Source organism: Falco naumanni, chromosome 12 (genome assembly GCF_017639655.2).
Source record: "Falco naumanni isolate bFalNau1 chromosome 12, bFalNau1.pat, whole genome shotgun sequence".
Classification (NCBI taxonomy): domain Eukaryota; kingdom Metazoa; phylum Chordata; class Aves; order Falconiformes; family Falconidae; genus Falco; species Falco naumanni.
The window spans coordinates 31273019-31292575 of record NC_054065.1 but is presented as its reverse complement, the minus strand read 5'-3'; the positions used below and the strand labels follow the sequence as shown (position 1 = coordinate 31292575).

Here is a 19557-nt window from a genome sequence, read left to right as displayed (position 1 = left end):
TCAAGGTTAGATCACAGGCCAAGAACTGTGAGTCTCTTCAACTGGCTGTGGGTATAAGTACTTGAAAGATGGAACCAAGCACAACAGTGGTGAATGGGGGAGGCACACAAACACGTAGACTTCACAACAGGTTTTACAGAGTCCAAATGCTTCAGAAGTTAATATAAAGAAATACTAACTGAATGAGGTGGATAGGAGTGTGCTTGAAAGCAGATGAGAAATAAAATTAAGCAAACCCTAGGAACTGACTAACATGTTCCCCTTCAGTAACAAACCAGTGGATGTCGTTTACCTGGACTTCAGCAAAGCCTTTGGCACTGCTTCCCACAGCCTTCAAGCAGATGAACTGACAAGACGGATTGGATGGGGGATCTGCAAGCTGGGTGGGAAATTAGCTGCCAGGTCACACTCAGAAAGTGGTCATCAACAGCTTTTACTCGGGCTGGCAGCCTGCCACAGGTGGGTCCACCAGGGATCAACGCTGGGCCTCTTGCTGTTCAACATCTTCATAACTGATCTAGATGATGGGATTGAAAGTGTCCTTGCCATGTCTGCTGGTGACACTGGACTGGGTGGTGATGTGGTCATGCAGAATGGAAAGCTATCTTACAGGCAGACCTGGACAGGCTGGAAGAGTGGGCTAGCAAAAAGAATATGTAGTTTAACGAAGACGGGTGTAAAGTCGTGTACCTGGGACGACATAATCCAAAAGCCCAGTAGAGGCTAGGCTCTGTGTGGCTGGGGAGCAGCCTTGCTGAAAGGGACATGGGGGTTATGATGGAAAACAGTCTGACCACGAGTCAGCAGCCTGCCACTGCAGCGACAAAGGCAAATTGGATCCTGGGCAGCATCCGCAAGGGTGTTACTAGTGGAGAGAGTGATCGTCCTGCTCTACTCGGCACTTGTCAGGCTGCGCTTAGAGTACTGTGCCCAGTTCTGGTCCACAGAATTTAAAATAAGATGTGGAAAGACTGGAAAGGGTCCAAAGGAGGGCCATGAAGATGTTCAAAAGAGATGGAGGATTTGATCTACAAGGAAAAACTGAAGGATGCAAGGTCTTTTCTCCCTGGAGAAGATACGGTTCAGGGGGGACCTCATCACAGTATTCCAGGACTTAAAAGGTGGCTACAAAGATCATGGAGGCTCTTTCTTCAGAAGGAACAACAGAAGGAGAAGACAAAGAGCAGTGGGTGCAAGTTGTACCAGGAGAGGTTTTATTTTGATACAAGGAAGAAATTTTTTACAATGAGAAAAATCTATCACTGGAAGAACCTCCCCAGGGACGTGGTGGAGTCCGCTTTGCTGGAAGTTTTCAAGATGTGATTAGGAAGGGTGCTAGATGACCTCACCTAGGCTCCCTTTCCCATGAAAGGTTAGACCAGATCATCTTCTGAGGTTGCTTCCAACCTGACCTGTTCTATGATTCTATCAAAATTAAATTATAGAAAGTCTGGGAGAGGAGAAAATGTAGCTTATCATAAAGGAGCTTAATTGGTGCTGTGAAGTAACCGTATCATGATAGATAGACAATGTTCTCTTAAGTGTGAAAGAAGCAGGATAATTTTTTCTGAGTTTGGGCCTCTGGTGAAGTTGAGGCAATAATGAAGAGAGAGAGGGAAAGAGAGATTATTTTCCTTTTTAAGGCATCTGTTAAGTATTTGAAATCAGAAGAAAAAGATCACCAAAGCATACCTGATCTCCAATACATTTTCATCACATTTTATTAATACACTGTGTTGGTCAATAATCATTTGTGGTTAGAACTAGGTATTGAAAATGATTATATATGGAAGTTATTTTCCCCTGTAAAATATCTAGCTGGTAATTGTTTGCTTTCCTTAATTGGAAAACCTCAGTGCCGTAAAACCTTTTTTTGACAATACAACAGCAGATTAAAAAATAAAAATAATAATAAAAAAGGCAGTGGTGATGTTCATAGTAAAGTGTTTGAGGAGGAAAGGAGTCTTTTTTTTTTTTTTATGGACTATTTTTTTAGCAACAACAAATATTAATTTTTCTGACAGTTATTTGGAACGTGCAAAGAAATACAGCACTCCAAGGGAGACCGACAGCGTTCAGGCACAGAACCTGATATGCCGAGGGAAAATGTCTGGTCTTTTTCCTTAACAATAACTATAAATATTTGAAGAGTATAAATGCTAAAGCAGAAAAGCACCAGGCAGTAATGCTGTGGGATTACTCAAATGAAAATTCAGATTGGCTGAGTATTAGGGAAAAATGATTGACAGTGAGAACAGGTTATGTAGGGGAGAACCTTCCCGAAGGTGTGGTGGGAATCCTGCCTCAGCCTTCACTGAGGGGCTGCGGAGCAGGGTGAGTAAAGCAGCAAAAGCTACTCTGGGGGGAAACCTGCTGTTCTTGGAAAGCTGAGCTAGAGGACTTAGCAGATTTTCTACAAGTCATTTCTGTGAATCAGAGATATGAAAAATTACAAATTTTTGCTTGTTGAAGAAGTTCTGTAACTTTTCTGACCCATCCTACTTAATGGGTCATAGTGAGTTTGTGTTCATCACAAACCTAGTAAATCCATACTCCATAACAGTGGTTTATATAAATTATTAATTACACTTTGGGAAATAGATTGTTTTAAAGAAGAGGAGGAAACAGGGGAGTGTGAAGGATGTAGGATGTTTGTATTCTGGCAAGGGAAGTGTTTGAGCAAGGAATTTTGGAAGTTTACAGACTCTGTGACTCACTGTCACCTGGATTTCATCCTTTATTCCTAATCTGTTTCTTCCTGCATTATAAGAGTTACAGGTGTTTACATATAACAGTGACTTAAAAAATGATCCAAATGAACTGATCACAGAAGGTCCACACTTCCTTAAAGGCCGTGACCTTCAGGAAGAAGCACTTTCCCCGATGCTAAACAGTATTTCTTCAAGGACTTGTATATGCTTTGCAGAGGTACAATCTGGAACCAGCAGATAGGGGCTGTGGAGTTTTTCAGGAATTCTTTCCTCTCCAGCGCGGAGGATGTTCTGAACATACACCCTTTGAAATACCAGCAGGAAGGACGCCTATTTCATCCTGAATAGCCCTTGGTGGTCACGGATTTCTGATGTAGGTATCCTGCTGTAGAGGCTGGAAGCGATGTCTATTGAGTTGTCTGTTACATGCTGCTCCTTTCCGCTGTAAGAATACCTAAGGGGAAGTAACTAAAAGTGCTCATGGAGATGCTTAGGTTCCTTGATGTGGACTCGAGAAACACCACTGATCATTCATTGTGTGCCTATTTCCACATCCTTCCCCCATCTCCCCTCCTGCCTCCCCTTCTTTTTACTGTGTCAGAGCTTGGTAAAGACTGTGAGTTTCTTGAGCCTCTGGATGGGATGTTTAAACTAATTACCATAAGGAACAGCATGTGCCTTTTCATTGAGGCAGTTCTTACGGGTGGCGCTTTCGTGTGTTCAAAAGATGGAAAAACAAGTTCCAGTCTTCCTCCCTTCTCATCCCATGTGCCCAGTGTGCATGTTTTTCAGCTGATACAAGGCACAGGTCAGCCACTGCTGCATTCATAAATATTCATGCCTATATAGATTGGGGGAAAAAGTGACAGGTTAGCATAAATTAAATATTCAGCACAACTCAGCAACATCAGGATTAAAATGGAAATATGCAAGATACAGGAAAACTGTTCCAAGAAAATTTTTGAAAAGAAAATAATTCTCTATTTTTTGTCAATGACTGTATTTGGAAAAAAATTAAATATTTTTCCCTGTATGAGAAAAGGCAAGTTAAAAAAAGGTAAAATGCAGACTGAACTTCAAGAGAATAATTCAAGCCAATAAACTAACAAAAGTACCCAGAACCCAGTAGGAAGATGCTGATGAGACTTGTTGCTTCAGAATTATAGAACAGAAATTATTAAAATGTCATTAATCTGGACATTATAAGGCTTCAAACCTTGTTTGAGAGCAATGTTCATTTAGGTGTTTGCTGCCTGTATTCTCTGTTTCTTTAGTCAAGATTCTCTTTTCCTTACTGGAAACTTAATACTTTTAAGATCACTTAATACAAGACTGTAGTAAGTATTTGGACTATTGAATGCATTGTCAGAGTCCAAAACTGTTTGGCAAAATTGGCCACTATGAACACCTAGATGTCAACTCCAGCCTTACAACCTTTGCTTACAAATACCTGGTAGTATGATACTTTAGTTCCTGTAAAAACTCCAGGAATTAGCTGATCTGTTCTGTGATTTTTCAGTTGAGACTCTGCTTTTAGGGATACACAATCAACTTCACTGAGCTGATGAGAAAACTTTTCATTTCTGCAAAATAGCCCTGAATGATGCTGGTTGTAAGCTTTGTGTTTAAGCTTATACCAAAGTTGTGTGTTTGAACAGTGCTCTTGTCAGTGTATGGGGTAGGAAGTCAGATTTTCCCTGACGTTATAGCCTATTTCCACTTCAGTACTTGAAATCTTTTTGACATAACCGTTATGATAAAACTTTTATTACCTTTATTTAGACAATCTTTGAAAACCTGTAAACCAGCAAATACTTTGTCCCTGAAGAGTTAAGGTATGTGTTCAAGTGAATCCTTTATTCTGATATTGAATACTATTATAAAAACAAATAAAAACCTTCCAAGACGGGAGATGGCTCACAGGAATAAAATTACTTCTGTGTTTGCATGCACATGCTATTCAACTACTAGAGTCGTCATGCTATCCTACCTTTTTCCCGGATCTAATCTGATCCAGAGCAGCTGATTCAGTTTAAAACAGCTGAAATCTGCTGGTTTCATTTGCTCAGTAGAAAAAGAGGTTAAATATAATTGTGATTATTGCTACAGATAATTTGTCCTAGCAGCTGTAATTTCTTTCTTTTCTCAGAATTCTAACAGTGAAAGTAAATGGATTTTTTTTTTCTGCTTAATGTTTTGGGAAGAACGTAATGCTGAGTCGCTTGCAGGATTGTATTTTAAAGTTGAATTCCCACATCCCCTGCATGTAATTGTTAGTTCAAAAAAGAAAAAGGAGGAATGAAAACTGAGAATTTGAGGGGTATTTGTTCCCTCCCCCCAAAAAAAACACAAAGAACATTGAGCAGCACTTATTTCTTTAAGAAAGGAGTACGTTCTAATATTAGATTTTAAGGACATAACATTGAAACAGAATATTTAATTAGGAAATGGCATTCTACAACTTCTTCTTAATTTAGACAGCTTTTAAGACAAGAATTGTAACATCCAGTTATTTAAAATACGGTGTTAATGCTATATGTTTAATACAGTTGTGTAAGGAAAAAAAACCCAATCAACCAAACCAAAATAAACAACTTTTCTCTTTCCAAGACTTATTCCAGGCAATATCATAAGCCCAAGAGCTACTAAGGACTGAGATGCTGCTTTACCATCTAGATAGTATATGCTTTCTAAGTTTTGACTAGACAACTTGAAAGGAATAATAAGAGAAGAATTACTTCTTTACTTTTCAGGTGATTAAATATAATGATTAAATATATGCTTTAAAACATTTTAGCAAAGATGAATTCCAGAAGTATAAAAATCTGTATGTCCTTATTGAGCCAATTCTGGTGTCACCTAATTCTCAAACTAAAAATGCAACTATTCTTTGACTTTTTCACAATTGTTTCAATATGTTTAGGTGCATGTTAGATTGGTATTTCCCCCAGTTTTTCATAAAAATTGTTCAGTATACATTTAACACACTGGGAAATTATCAAAGTGGATGTTAAAAGAAAACAAAAAATTGCTAAGTCAATTATACAAACACCCTAGTGTTCTGCGATGCTGAAATGGGCAAACTCTTTCATCCAAAATTCCATAGTCAGTTTTTCAGGTATTTGCAGCTCTAGATATGTATCCAGATTAACAGAAATGCTGATGTTGATATCAGCTGAGATCTCTCTTTATTGGTTGCAAGAATTGTGGCCTGTACAAATTTGGGGTTTTTTTCGGCTACATGTACAACTCAAGTATCTTCAAAGTCTCAAATAGTAAGATTATGCCTATGAAGAGTGCAAAGAGCTATACAGGAAAGAGAAAATTCAGTGAGGTTACTTGCATGGGTAAAAGCCCAAGTATTTTGGCTCACCTGTGAAGATGCAAACAAAATGATTGGCACGTCTGGCACCTTAAAGGTTTGTAGAAATACTTCTGTTGTATCTGTGCTTAGGGGTTCCGTTCTTAATAATTTGAAGAATTCAACTGCTAATATACTAAAACTGGCAAGAAAACGTCTGATCAGTATTGCTTCAGCTAAAAACCTATGGCAGAGATGAGAAGGAGCACATTTTTGGTCTCTTTTCCATGATGAAAATAAAAGAAGAATACTTAGTACATTAAAAAGTTTTGTAAATTAGTCCCAGTTTAGTGGTAGTAACCTATAGTGTAGTTCGTGATGCCAGTTATACAGTTGAAAAAAAAAAAGTGGTTTGTAATCTTTTATTTAGCTATGAAGTAAATGGCAAACTTTAGCTAAGTGATGGTAAAGAACAGCTATTCCAAGCTTAGATCACGTTAACCAGCATGCCGTCCTCCCTTTTCTTATAAGCTTAAAGGAAGTTGTTAGGAAGCAGAAAAGTTGTCAAGTTCATCATTCCTGTGAGACAGACCTAGAAATAACTTGACTTACAGCAAAAATCACACCACGAGACCACTGTATCTGTTGAATCGGTGATTATTAATATCCAGGGTGGCTAAGAGTTTGTTTCCAAGTGTGTCTTTTGAGAACATGTTGCCATACTTGGCTAGGGAACCGTGCTGGGAGCCGGAGGAATGTGAAAAATATCCTTCAGTGGGTAACTGGTTATCATTTTTGCTTTTTCTGAGGTCAGATACGTTGTTTGTGTCAAAAGGAACTTCAGGAGGAAAAGACATTTTAAGATTTTCAATTTAGAACCCTTGTCATCTTAATTTGTACTGATTTGTTTTGAAATATTCTTGCACTGTTTGAATCAAATTAAACAACTCACTGTAAAGAAAGGGAACAGCTTTTCAAACAATTTTCTTATAGTTCAATATGGAAACAGTTTTAAGCTGATTAATCCAGAATTACTTTTATTTTTTTTTTCCTGAGAATTAAAAAAAATTACATAGTATTGTTGTAAGCATCTTTTCAGCCGTTAGCTTTTTTTTATAAAAATCTGGCTGGATTCTAGCCAGAGGGATGTATTTTCTAAAGAATACTTGGGCATTGGGTCAGGGTCTTGCACAGACATTTGTGCATCGTGAATATCCTCTTTGAACAGTCTCCTCTTTTTTTTTTTCTTTTTTTATTTTTTTTTTTCTTGACGACTAAATTTGTCACTTGTATATACAGGTAACAACCCTGAAACATTCTAAAAACAAAGTGGCACAAAACCCCAAGAGTTTGTGCTTTGAAATATTTCCTTTTTAAGCTGAAACATTCAGGAGTTCTTGGGGGGGGGGGTAGGTGTTTCATAGTTCGTAATGCAGCCGCTTCCCTCATTTATCAGTGCTGGACACCTACCTGGTAACGCAGAAAGAACCCTTTAGAGAAAGGAGGTGGATGTAAATAGAAATAGCATGAGCAGGTCAGGTTTTGCAAGAGCAAATTACCCACGTTACAATTTCTGGAAGCAGTGTGCCTCCTGTGAGCCTCTTGGTATCTTTCATCTTCACGAGCCACCTGTTTGACAGCCCAGTGGCTCCAGAGGCTGGATTGTGCCTTGGTCTGATACTGGTCCAGCCAGAGGGGGCTGTGCTCCCTCGTCTTCTGCTGACACCGCGTGGGTACACACAGTGGGATTTAGCCTCGTGCCCTGGTATTATTTATTGGTATATGTAAAGACTTCTATAAATATCTTTTTCACAGTATTTTATCTGCTAAATATTGTTTTCAAATAAATTTTTTACTTAGGATAAGACTATTCTGAATTAATTCCCTGCAGAAAGGCAAATGTTTTTCTTCTCTGTGGGCTACAGAGGCTCATACCACAGTGAGTTTTTACTTTATTTGTTAACGTCTAATTAATTAAAGTTTTAATTAGACATCATCAACATCTTGATACTTAATTCTGAATCAGTCTTTATATAGTAGGATTTCTCACAGCCTTTAATAGTTACTAGTGGCTTCAGTGGGACTAAGGCCCTGATACAGAGAGCAGAATCTTGAAAATAGTTTTGGCAAACTTTTCAAAAGAAAATGTATGCTATAACTCTTTGCAAAGCCTTTTATTGATTTTTCAAATGGAGTTATACAGAAATGAACACAAGCAATAGTTAGTAGGATAGATGTGGCTGCCTAGATTCTTTTTGTTTCATGTATACCCTTTATGATTTTTTGATTTATGCATAATTCAGTGCATATCTTATATGTAGTCTCAATAAAGTATTTTAGCAAAAAAAGTCAGAAAATAATTTTTGCCTGACAGTTTTGCCCAAGGAAAAACCTATTTCCCCCCACATTTCTGAAGCAATATTTCAAAATAATGCTTGATATAAAAGGTAGCTTCAAGTTGAAGTGTTTATTTGAAATGAAAAAAAAAAAAAATTAAAGGTGAAAACAAATGTCAGAACATTGTTGAGACATTCCATTGATGTATGCAATGACACGGGGAAGTGAGAAATGCATAACTGCACTGTCTAACCTTTACTAAGAATTAGTGCTCTTCATAACTCTTTTCCAAATAAACATTCTGTGGTGTCTTTATTGTGACAGACACACTTATGTAAGCAAAATTATTTTAGCAAATATATAATATTTGCAGAACAGTACACATTTAAATAACCAGTAATAACCTGTGTAAAGGTACTCATTGATAGTTCATTTTATATGGCAAGCTGCTGCTCTTCAACATTATTAGACAAAATTTGTTGTAGTATTATATGTTTTTACTGATTATCTGTCAAAATAATTGATTTTGCTTGAGGCTGAGGACCTGTTTCTCAGTATAGCACCAAAAGGGGATTTTATTATCTGACATTCCTTTTGCACTAAGCTGACATCAAAGTCTCAGGCTTGGAGGTCCTGGATGGAATCAGACCCTTTAAACACCGTACTATAGTACGCACGCCCTGCTTTGTTCTCTCACTACCATGAGATGTCACATCTTGAAAACCAGATAATCCATCCCCATTCCTTGTCTTTATGGTGACAATAATCGATTTGGAGTAGTTCAGCAGGCTTATTTTGGAGGACAGCTTTAACCTTAACATAAAGATGGCCAGTAGGTAGGCTGTGGTTAAAGAAAACTTAAATATAAAAAAGATGCCTTAGAAATATCCCATGACTTAAATTCACCCTCTTTTTGACAATTTATAAATTGCTTTTAGCCATACATGTTGTGCATCATACAGAGTAGTGTTCGAGGTGGAAGAGCCTCACTTTTCCTCTCCCTTCTCTCTGTGTTTAGTCTGTCATTTCAGGAGACAGGTCATTCAGAAAAGGAAGGTGACCCGCAATGAAGTCCGGAGGAACATGTTGCCGAGCAGCCTCGAGCTGTACCTCTGTATCGCTGAAAAATGGTGAAGCGAAAGCTGCCTGGGAAAAACATGTGGCAGCTTGGTATCATGTTCCTTGTATCGAAATTATAGCAACAACTTTGCATCCAAAAGTACTACAGAAAACTTAGTTTGCAATTGTCATATCTCGGGCATCTGAGAAGGCAAAGATTATTTCAAAATAATGAAAAGTTACCGAAGTTGCAGTATGGGAAAGCAGAAAGGATATGTTACAAGGGTTATAAGGACTCATAAGAAATAGCAGGTGAAGGTAGGGAAGAATTTCCCTGGATGTCTTCCAAGAATGTGTCAGTCACTCCACAAGTGAAAGAAAAGTGAGCAGTGTAGCTCCTGGATGGGAATTGGATTTTTTTTTTTTTTTCTTTTAAAGTATTTACCTATCATAGTAGGGTGGAATTTAGCCAACAACTGCATGAACTTTCGCTATATCAGTATCAAAAACCGAAATTGGAGATCTGCTGACCTGGCTTGGTACTGTGCTGGCTCCCAGCATGGGAGAAGTACAGTTTCTGCAGCCGGTCAGCAAGTAGCCACCTTCACTGAACAGGTAGCCAGTTAACAGAGATGGAAGGGAAGGATGCTATCTAGATGGAGACTTTCGGTAAGTTCCTAAATAGCTGCAGCATTTCAGCCTAGGATTAGGGGGCTATTTTCCTCTGGGTGGGACAGAGGGTTCTTTCAAACCAGGAATCAGGAAACCAAGCAGAGGAGTCCAAACCAGAATGCAGCCAGAAACTCGCACAGCCAAGAGCTAGCTACTCAGCTAGATGCAAGAGTTACCTACACAAGTGAGAGAGAAAGGGGAGAAAAACCGAGCCGGGCATTTACAATTCCGAACAAGTAATAAGGTGAAGCTCTATAAGCTGGCAGCTAGTAATACACCGATGGGAGAGGCAGAAGGAAGGAGAGTTAGTAAGAGGTAGAATAAATCTCTAATTTCAGCAAAGGATATGCAGAATTCATGTGCTGCATTTAATTGGAGACTGTGGTTGATTTTGCATATGTTTTCAAACTTTTTTAATATGGAAAAAATATTAATTCAAATATTTGCACATTCAGGGTTTTGTATATTGGCAATTGATTGCAGGTTTTTATCAAGCTTTTCTTCATTTGTCTTCAGATCACTAATACCCCCCCCCACACACACTTGGATTCTGTGCTGGGTCTGTTTTAGCATTTCTCTTTAATTTGAGGTTACTTATTTTGCTTTTTTTGTGACCATTTTCATTTCCCCCCCATACCTAATAAAAGGTAGCTCAGGTTTTAAGTCCATCTGTCACGTTGCTTTCAGATGCGCTTGAGCGGAGATGTTCATAGAACATTCATTTTTTAATTTATTTTTGCCTTTTCCCATAACTTGTTTCTGTATTTTATGACCTTGAATTTAGAGCTTTAAGGGGTAAAGACTGGCGAAATCTAGCATATAATGAAAGTTATGCTAAAGAAACAAGGCTTGAACCCTGCAGTGGTGATCCCTGTGTTCTGGTTTACAATGCCTCTTTCTTGCAGTCCCTGGACGGTTCTTGTGCTTGCTCTTGAGTGGGAATGGTTAGTGGGAAAAGAGGGAAAATAGCAGATTTCTGACTCTTCTGCAGAATTAGTCGTTGGTAACTCTTGCCGCACTGTGAAAGAAAGGGGAGGAAAATGCTGAAATCCAGCACAACAATTGAGTCTTCTGTAGCCCTTTCTTTTCCCAAACAGTCATTGGGAAATATAATTTGTTTTCTTCCTTAGACATTATATAATGTATTAATGCAAAGCTGCTTTTGCTTCAGATAATACATTTCGTTTTCCTTTTGGTGATTCTTGTTTCTCTTGGGTTTATTTCATGACTTACATCTATGTAAAGGCTTTATTCCTACTTGGGAGCCGACTGAGCTTCTGTGGAACCAACTTGTTCCTAAATTCTGCAATTTAGGCGTTGCCAAGAAATTTCTATGAGTCTTTGCCATGGGAAGTTAAAAACAAAATAAAAGAAAAATCCCACCCCTCCCCCCACCCCCCCAAAAAAAAAGAAAAAGAAAAAAAAAAAAGAAAAAAGAACCAGTTTCTTAAAAACAGAAAACATAGCAACAACAGTTGGAAACATTTAGCATCTGGAAGCTGACAGCAGGACACACAAAGAATAACAAAATACTCTATTGAAGGGGGGAAAAAAGATCTTCAAAAGACTGGTGTCCGCAGCAGGGTGAAAAACACAACAATCCCATTATCTATTTTGTTAGAAAAAAATGTTAATTTAAAAAATATGTTCTCTGGCATCCTCTTTAGAGTCTCTATTCAGGTTGTCAAAGCAGGAGAGAAAAGAAACAAACAGTTCTGAGATCAGCATTTCAAACTAGCAGAAGAGACCAGTTAGTCTAGAAAGTCACCCATCACCGCTGTATCCATTCTGCAAATAGGTGACTGATGCATGAAACTGAGGTGACTTTCCCACTACTGCACAGGGAATCTATAGAAAAGCAGGTAAAAAAACTCTCAGAACAGTGCCCTGTAACATTCACCACATACCTATTACTTTCACTCTAATTCTATAAATACTGGATTAGTTTCTATAACCATATGTAACCATTACCAATTTTTTATTGCCTCAGAGTAATTAAGGTATCTTCCCTGTACCAGATTGTGAGCTTTATTTTGTTCCATTCTTTTGCATTCTTTTAACATTGCTGTTTGGGGGTAGGACACAGCTGGTTTTCAGATACTCTACAGTGGACCATCAGATGTGCTATTGAGTTCATAGTGGAATTCCATATAATTGTGCTAATTTTTAACCTTTTTTTCTACCCATTTGCATTCCTAGAATTTGCAGAGATATGATAATAAGCAATTTAAATAGAACATATATTTGTGTGTGCATTAGGTATGTGTTTTCTGTGAATGGAAGTTTTAAAAATACCTGATATGCAATATACTCTGTTCCTGAAATATTAAGACAGATGAGTGCAGAAAATGATCATGTTGCTTAGTTACAGACACAATAAACACCACAAATGTATTGTCTCTTATTAAGCCATTCAGTGGGGCATTAAAGCACTAGCTGGGTGTACTGTCGTGGCATAGTGTGCTACACTTTTATGTTTACCTGGAGGCATGCATTGTTCAAGCCTGGCTTTTACTGAGTGTTGCCTCTGACCAGATTGGGTACATTTTAATTTTCTATTTGAATGGCAACGTGCTCTGTAGCTGCATACTAGAAATTCAGAATATCATGCTCTTTTGTCACAGTAGCAGCCATCATCCTTATAAAGGGAATGGTGGGGGGTGTGGGGTAGATGTAAATATGACTGGCTTTGGATGAAGCTCCACTAGAGCCAAGGCTGGTAGTGCAAACTACAGCCTTCATGCAAGTTTTTACCCTGTGAAGAAGCAGTGCATCCATTTTTCGGAGAAGTGAGAAGAAGTTAAGTTCTCTGTGAGGCATTCAGATGCAGGTTAAACATGGGTCCTGGCTTCTAGTGGCAAGAATCACTCTAATGATTCTTTTCTTTCTACCTTGTAGGACAAAGTAGTCTATGGAAAGTGTGTCTAATTTTAAAATAGTTGTATCTAAAGCCATATACAGTGGAACAAAGTATAAAATCATGCTATATGAACTATATATTAGTCTTGAAAAAGCCCATTTCACGTTTTTAAAATGCACTGTCTTGAGAGAAGGCAGGCTTAATAAAACCATTTTACATGTTTCAAATCATTAAATATTCTTTTTTTCCCCTATTGGGTGCCTTAAACAGTGTTCAGTGCTGCTTTAGACTTGAACAATCAGTAGCTTTATTGCAGGTTTCTTTCCTTTTCTATTACCATAGAAGAGCCAAGCCCAGTTTTAGTAGAGTGCATGGAGAACTGAGTGTGCTCTGTTCCCACTCCACGGTTTTGGATGCTCAGAGTGGACAGGAAGAAGAGGCAGGAGAATGTGAAACTCCTGTATATTCCATGGAATTTGTGGCACAGTAGTTCCCCTCAGTTTATTAGGTTGAGCTTCTCTTGAGCTGTAACTTGAAGAGCAGTTTCTCAGACCATATTAATGGATCTAAGACAATGCAGCAAAATGCTGTTGTTTCCTCCAGGTGTTTGTAAATCTATACCACTGGAGCCTGTCCTGTTGCTCTGAGGCTTACCTCCCACTCAGTAAGATTCTATAGACACTTGGTTTCTGTTTTGGTGCTCAAAACAAACCCCTTTCTAAATGTCCCACACTACCACCACTAACTACCACGTGCGTACATGTATCCACCCCAGGAAAATTAAAACCATTTCAATTGAGGATGAATAAATTGTTTCCTCGGAGCTTTCATTATACCTGTTAATCTCTTTTCTTTGTTCAGAAAACAAAGCTTGTTTATGAAGTTGAGTAATCCTACAGGCTTGAATAACTGTTGTCATTCATCCTGTGTGCTTTCACGTGGTGTTCAGAGATACACCCCACTGCAAACATTTGATCTGGGGACCCTTAAGTTTTGTGTAAATAAATCGTAGTTTATTGCATTCCTTGATATATTCATTTTGGAGCTTGGAAATTAATTGAGGCGTATTAGCAAAATGACAAGTCTCCTGTGAGAAGCTGACATTCATGGATTAATTCAAAACCATTCAGCAAACACTAAAAAAACCTCACCATGATAACTCTCAATGGTTATTTTTGCATTTGGATTTCTGGGTAAAGTGATGGTGTATGCACCAGGTCATTCTCAATGAGCATGGAAATTCTAGTGGCTGCTAAAGTAGGCTGATAAAATTGCCTCAGGCTTCACTTGCTGTAAGTCCCATTGCTACAGTCTCTGACACCATAAGTTATCTCCTGCTGACTTCACTGTGCAGCATAAAATAGTAGGTTAGCAGCACCTACCCGAGCCATTTTGAATGATCCTGGTCTCCATTTTACAGAATTAACAGCCATTGTTTACACTAAGTGATCCAGGTTTCATGAAAATATGAAAATACTGCTTTATGGTAACATAAGGATTCATGTAAATGATGTTTTTTGACAGATTTAGGGGCTGAATTAATTCACTCAAATTGCATTTTGAGAAGTATTTTTTCCTCATCTCCCTATAGAGTAACTAGACAAGTTCAGAGCAAGATCATATTGTAGGTGCTCTGAACTCCTGGTTCTTTCTGATTCGCAAGGAAACCTAGGTGCCCCAAATTAGGCAATGGTAATAGCTCCTTAAGGATCATGTTTTGGTTTAATAGTGTAAAGTAATTTGAAAGAAATGCTTCATAATAAGTTAAAGGCTCCTAATCACAGTGCCTGAAAGGCTGCTGCTAGCAGAGTTGGTCAGAATTCTGAAATATTTAAGCGTAATGCTGTTTCTTCGCTCACTGTATTTGATGCATATTTGATATAATACAAAAAGAAATCATTAAAGTGGACAAGGCTGCACTTTTAATTGGAAATGGTATTGAAATGTGTATTCTTTCACATCATTCATGGTTTTAAATGTCGTGGGATAGGGTCAGTAGAAAGAAATGGTAGGGATTTGTTAATACTAATGGTTTTATTATATTGAGTTTTTAATGTGCTGATTGAAATGTTGTATATTTAGCATATACCTTTTAATATCAACAGTAAATTCCTTGTCTTCTCCTGCACTTTTTCTGAGTTATTCATACATGTATACCTTGCTGATTTATCAATATATTTTCATTGGCTGTGTTACTATATTTTTTTGTTGTTGAATGCACCTGCCATGATGACTGGCAAAACCTGTAGTGAATTCTTAATGCATTTCTACAGTTCATTGCATCTGGCTCTGGCTTGCAATGAATTATGTACATGATCTATCTTTGGGAAGCATGAGTTAATTTTGCTTGTGCTCCAAGATGACTGCAGACCATGTTAAAAAGAGTGTTGAGCTTAAGTTAATATTTGCTGTCTCTTAGCTGGACTTACTTGTTAAAACTCAGCACTGTGATATTTTAAGTTACTCAGCATGTGGTTGGCCTGGGTGGTAGTAAAGGGAGCTCACATCTTGATTGTGAAATGATATGTAGGTCTGCCCTTTTTCTCCTGAAAAACAAATCTATTCCTTGCTTTGGATAGCTCTTGCAAATTATGTGGGGAATTGCTAACTGCTCCTTTTTTCTTGGGAGTTTAGGTGACCTTTTGCAGTTTCCAAGAATGAGGTAATTGGATATTTTCAAGACTGAGGTCTTGACCTTTCCTTAATAAGATGAAAGAATACAGTGAATGGAAGACAAATTCAAGGTGCTCTTAATAGCGTGATAAAATTCCCCAAGGGCTGGCAGGTTCATGCGTAGAAAAATGGGACCTTTGTTGCCGAGGTGAGCGAGCGAGCAGCCAGGGCTAGCCCGATGGATGCGCTGGGAGAGCACGGGGCGGAGCGAGGATGCTGCTGGTAGGGTGTGTAGGAGTAAAGGTGAACGTGACTCAAATACTTCTCTGTTGCAAATTGCCTTCACTTGACTAATTGTGGCTCCATGTCTCTATCTGAGGGAGAATGTGTTGAGCTGACATTAAAGAACAAAATGTAGGCTGTCTTAGATGGAAATAGCGGTGGATAATATAAGCCCTATTAAAAGCATGTTTGTTCTTATGTACCCAGAAGGAAAATATAATTATAAAAGCAGACTCTTTGGAAAATAATAAATAAGTAAATTTACAAATTGAATTTATTTGTACCCTAGAGGGTATTGATTCTGAAGCATATACCTCCATGAGTTATAAAGTAGATATTAGTCCCAGAATTATTCCTTTCTCTTTTCCTGAAATTTAATGACTACTTCTTTTTGCGAGCATACTGCTTTTCTCCTTTTTACTGTGCCTCACTGATGGCTGAGTACATCCTTCATGGACAGGGAGATGGGTAGAGGGGTAAGAATCTCAGCATAACACCAGGACACAGGCTTCCAAATGCTAGCTGCATTCAGTTAATAGTTAACGGTTCTTTTCAGTTACGGTTTTCAGTTACAGTTCATATGTTTCTGGTTTAATGTTAATTATCTATGATAATTCAGTTCCCAATTTTCGATTTTGTAAGATTAAAATATAAACATCCTAAAACTTAAAAGATAAACACTCTAAAACATAGATGTGTAAACCTTTTTGTGTTTCCACACAATGAATGCACTAAGATGCAAACATTCACATCTCAGTAACTACAGAGCTTTAATTGCAGAATATAGAAGTAAGAAATTGTCACATTCAACATTTAGGGATTCCAAGGATGTTTTAATATTAGTGGCATAAAATTCCCAATATTTGCTGCTCCTAATAAGCACTCTGGCACTTTTCCCCTCATGTTATATATTAAGCTGCTTAGAGCTGTTGACAAGTTACTGAGAAAACTATTGGCAGTGTTCCTGATTTAACTTTGTCCATCAGGTCCTTGAACCATACTTATTAAAAACTATTGTTTCTGAGTTGGCAAATTACTTCAAAGCCTATAAAGATATTTTAGACCACAAGGAATGCTTAGTTCTCCTTTTATGTCTGCTCAGTTCTTCTATCATAGCTATTAACTACTAATTTTATTATATCCGACAACTTGAATTTGTCCATAAACAAGAAATTCTCTTTGTACGTTTATTTGTACTGTCCTGGTACCTACTTTTGTTCAGTAGGCAATTAAAGAATATTTTCTCCTCATGTTCTTTGTTGCCTTAATTACTTTCATTGTCAACAGCATGATTTAATTCTAATGAAAGCCCATTTATTCCTTCTTTTTACCGTATCCTCTAATCTCTGTTTAATGCTTTTCAGTCTATTCTAGAAAGGCTGCCCCTATAACACCTTCAAATGAGGAGTTATTTTTTATCCAATGGGAGATGACTTGCATATGCTTATTCTCCAGTACTTTTCTGAATTCCTTTGCATTATCTGTGGTCTCTGAGGTGTTACAGAGGTATTTGATAAATGCAAACATGGACTGTTATTCTCTAAGTTTACACATTAGTGCAATTCTAGTCACTTCTGATGTCTTCACTTAAAGACATCATTTTTCTTATGTGATTTTTCTTATGTGACATTATGATGTCACATAAAGACATCATAAAAACAAAAAACACATGTCCTTTGCCTCTCTGTGGAGTATCATTCCTGCTGTCAGGAATCCACACTGAAGTTTATTTGTTGTCTTTGGAGATACAGCTTCAGTAGAAACAGCAGTATTTGTACTGAACCCTGAAATAAAATAGAGAAATAGGCTTATTTATTAGCTTTTAGGATACATTTTTGATGTTGCCTACTGGGGTTAAGCCACAACGCTACAACAAGCACTACACAGCTGCTCTCTCAGTCCCGCTATCCCCCCTGGTAGGATGGGGAGGAGAATCAGCTCATGGGGTTTACCTTTTTTGAGATAAGAACAGTTTAATAACTGAAATAAAAAACTAATAGTAATTGTAATGAAAAGGAAGAAGAGAGGAATAAAACCCAAGAGAAACAAGTGACGCACAACACAGTTGCTCACCGCCCGCCGACTGATGCCCAGCCCGTCCCCGAGTAGCGATCAACCCCTCCCACCAACTGCCCCCAGTTTATATACTGAGCGTGACGCTCTATGGTATGGAACATCCCTATGGATAGCTGGGGTCAGCTGTCCTGGCTCTGCTCCCTGCCGGCTTCTTGTGCACCTGCCCCTGGGCAGAGCACGGGGAACTGGAAAGTCCTTGACTTAGGGTAAGTGCTACTTAGCAACAACTAAACCATCAGCATGTCATCACCATTATTCTCACACTAAATGCAAATCCACGGTGCTGTACCAGCTACCAGGAAGAAAATTAACTCTTATCCCAGCCAAAACCAGGACAAGTAGAATAATTCTGCCGTAGCTTATGATGAAATGTGCTAGGTGGATAATGATATAATTAGAAGGAACACAGTTCTTACAGTAAAAAAAAAAGTCAATCTATCAATCACCTCTTTAATGTTCTGTTATCTTTAAACACTGTTTATTAATAGCAGCTATCACTGGCGGGTATGCCATCTTAGGTTGTGCGTACGCCAGTGTTTTGATTTCTAACAGTAGCACAGCTCCGCAGTGCATCCCCCGTCTCTTCTACTTGCGGTGCGTCAGTTCAGTCTGCAGAGTGGGTTTTGTCTGTGTTCAAACTCTGCTTCGGAGGAAATTAATCTGGGAGCTTTACCCGAAGCTATGCACTAAACACTTTCTAACCTCTAATGGAGATGTGAAGTCTAAACCAGTGACTGGTCCCCAGAACGTCTTCAGACTACATTGTATACTCGGAACGCTGGATCAGGGGTCAGACATGATCTGCACCTGAATGGTATAGAATCTGTAGATGAAGAAGTCTCAGCACAAAGTGCTTTAATCTGCTGAGCTGTTGCTTTTGCTCTGGATTGCTTTCTGATGGAGGCTTAAGCTTAGGAACAGAGAAGAAGGTTTTGGCTTCTGTCTCACCATGCTTTCATATTTAGCCCTTCAGTGGTATTTTAGCTTGAGTGTTTCATTTACTGAATAACTAAAAATATTGACAAAACCCTTGTGCACACCTTTGCTGCTGGAGAGCTTCTTTTAAGCAGTCCTTGTATCCTAGACAGCACAGAAATAGCAGCAATTTCAGGATATACTAATAAAGACTAGAACCCTGGGAAATGGTTATATTACAACAGGCTTCTCTGGACAGATTAAATATGTGATTTGAAACAAGAATATTTTCTGTGGAAATATTCTTTAAGCTAGTATTGTTTTTCATTTTTATGAGAAAAGTCCTCAGTCAGGGGAAAATATGTAAGCAGTTTTATTTTTTGTCCAGTTGGACTGGCTCGAAGATTGTCCTGTTTTGATCTGTATTATACTACTTTCCCTATTTTATAGCTTTATGAGTACCATGGATGCTGCTGTTCTTCAGCTCCAAGGGCAAACTGAAAAGATGTGAAATCATGAAGTATCTGACCTTGGTACATTTTCTGTACGTGAAAAGAAGAGTTAAGACAGTGACAAGGGGTTTAGAGGAAGAAGAAATCTAATACCTTTCTAGGTAGCAGAATGGCTGTGCAGAGAGGGTTTTTAAGCAATCAAGGCCATGCAAGCTAATTTGCAACTGATAGTATAAATTATGTGCAGATTTTTCAGATTGTTTGAATTAATTCTAGGGA

At 38.2% G+C, this 19557-nt stretch overlaps 1 protein-coding gene across 22 annotated transcripts in view; it reads left to right on the top strand.

Moving 5' to 3' along the window:
• NRXN1 (neurexin 1) overlaps positions 1 to 19557 on the top strand; it is a 725766-nt gene that overhangs the window by 276614 nt on the left and 429595 nt on the right. The gene's annotated exons all lie outside the window — the stretch shown is intronic.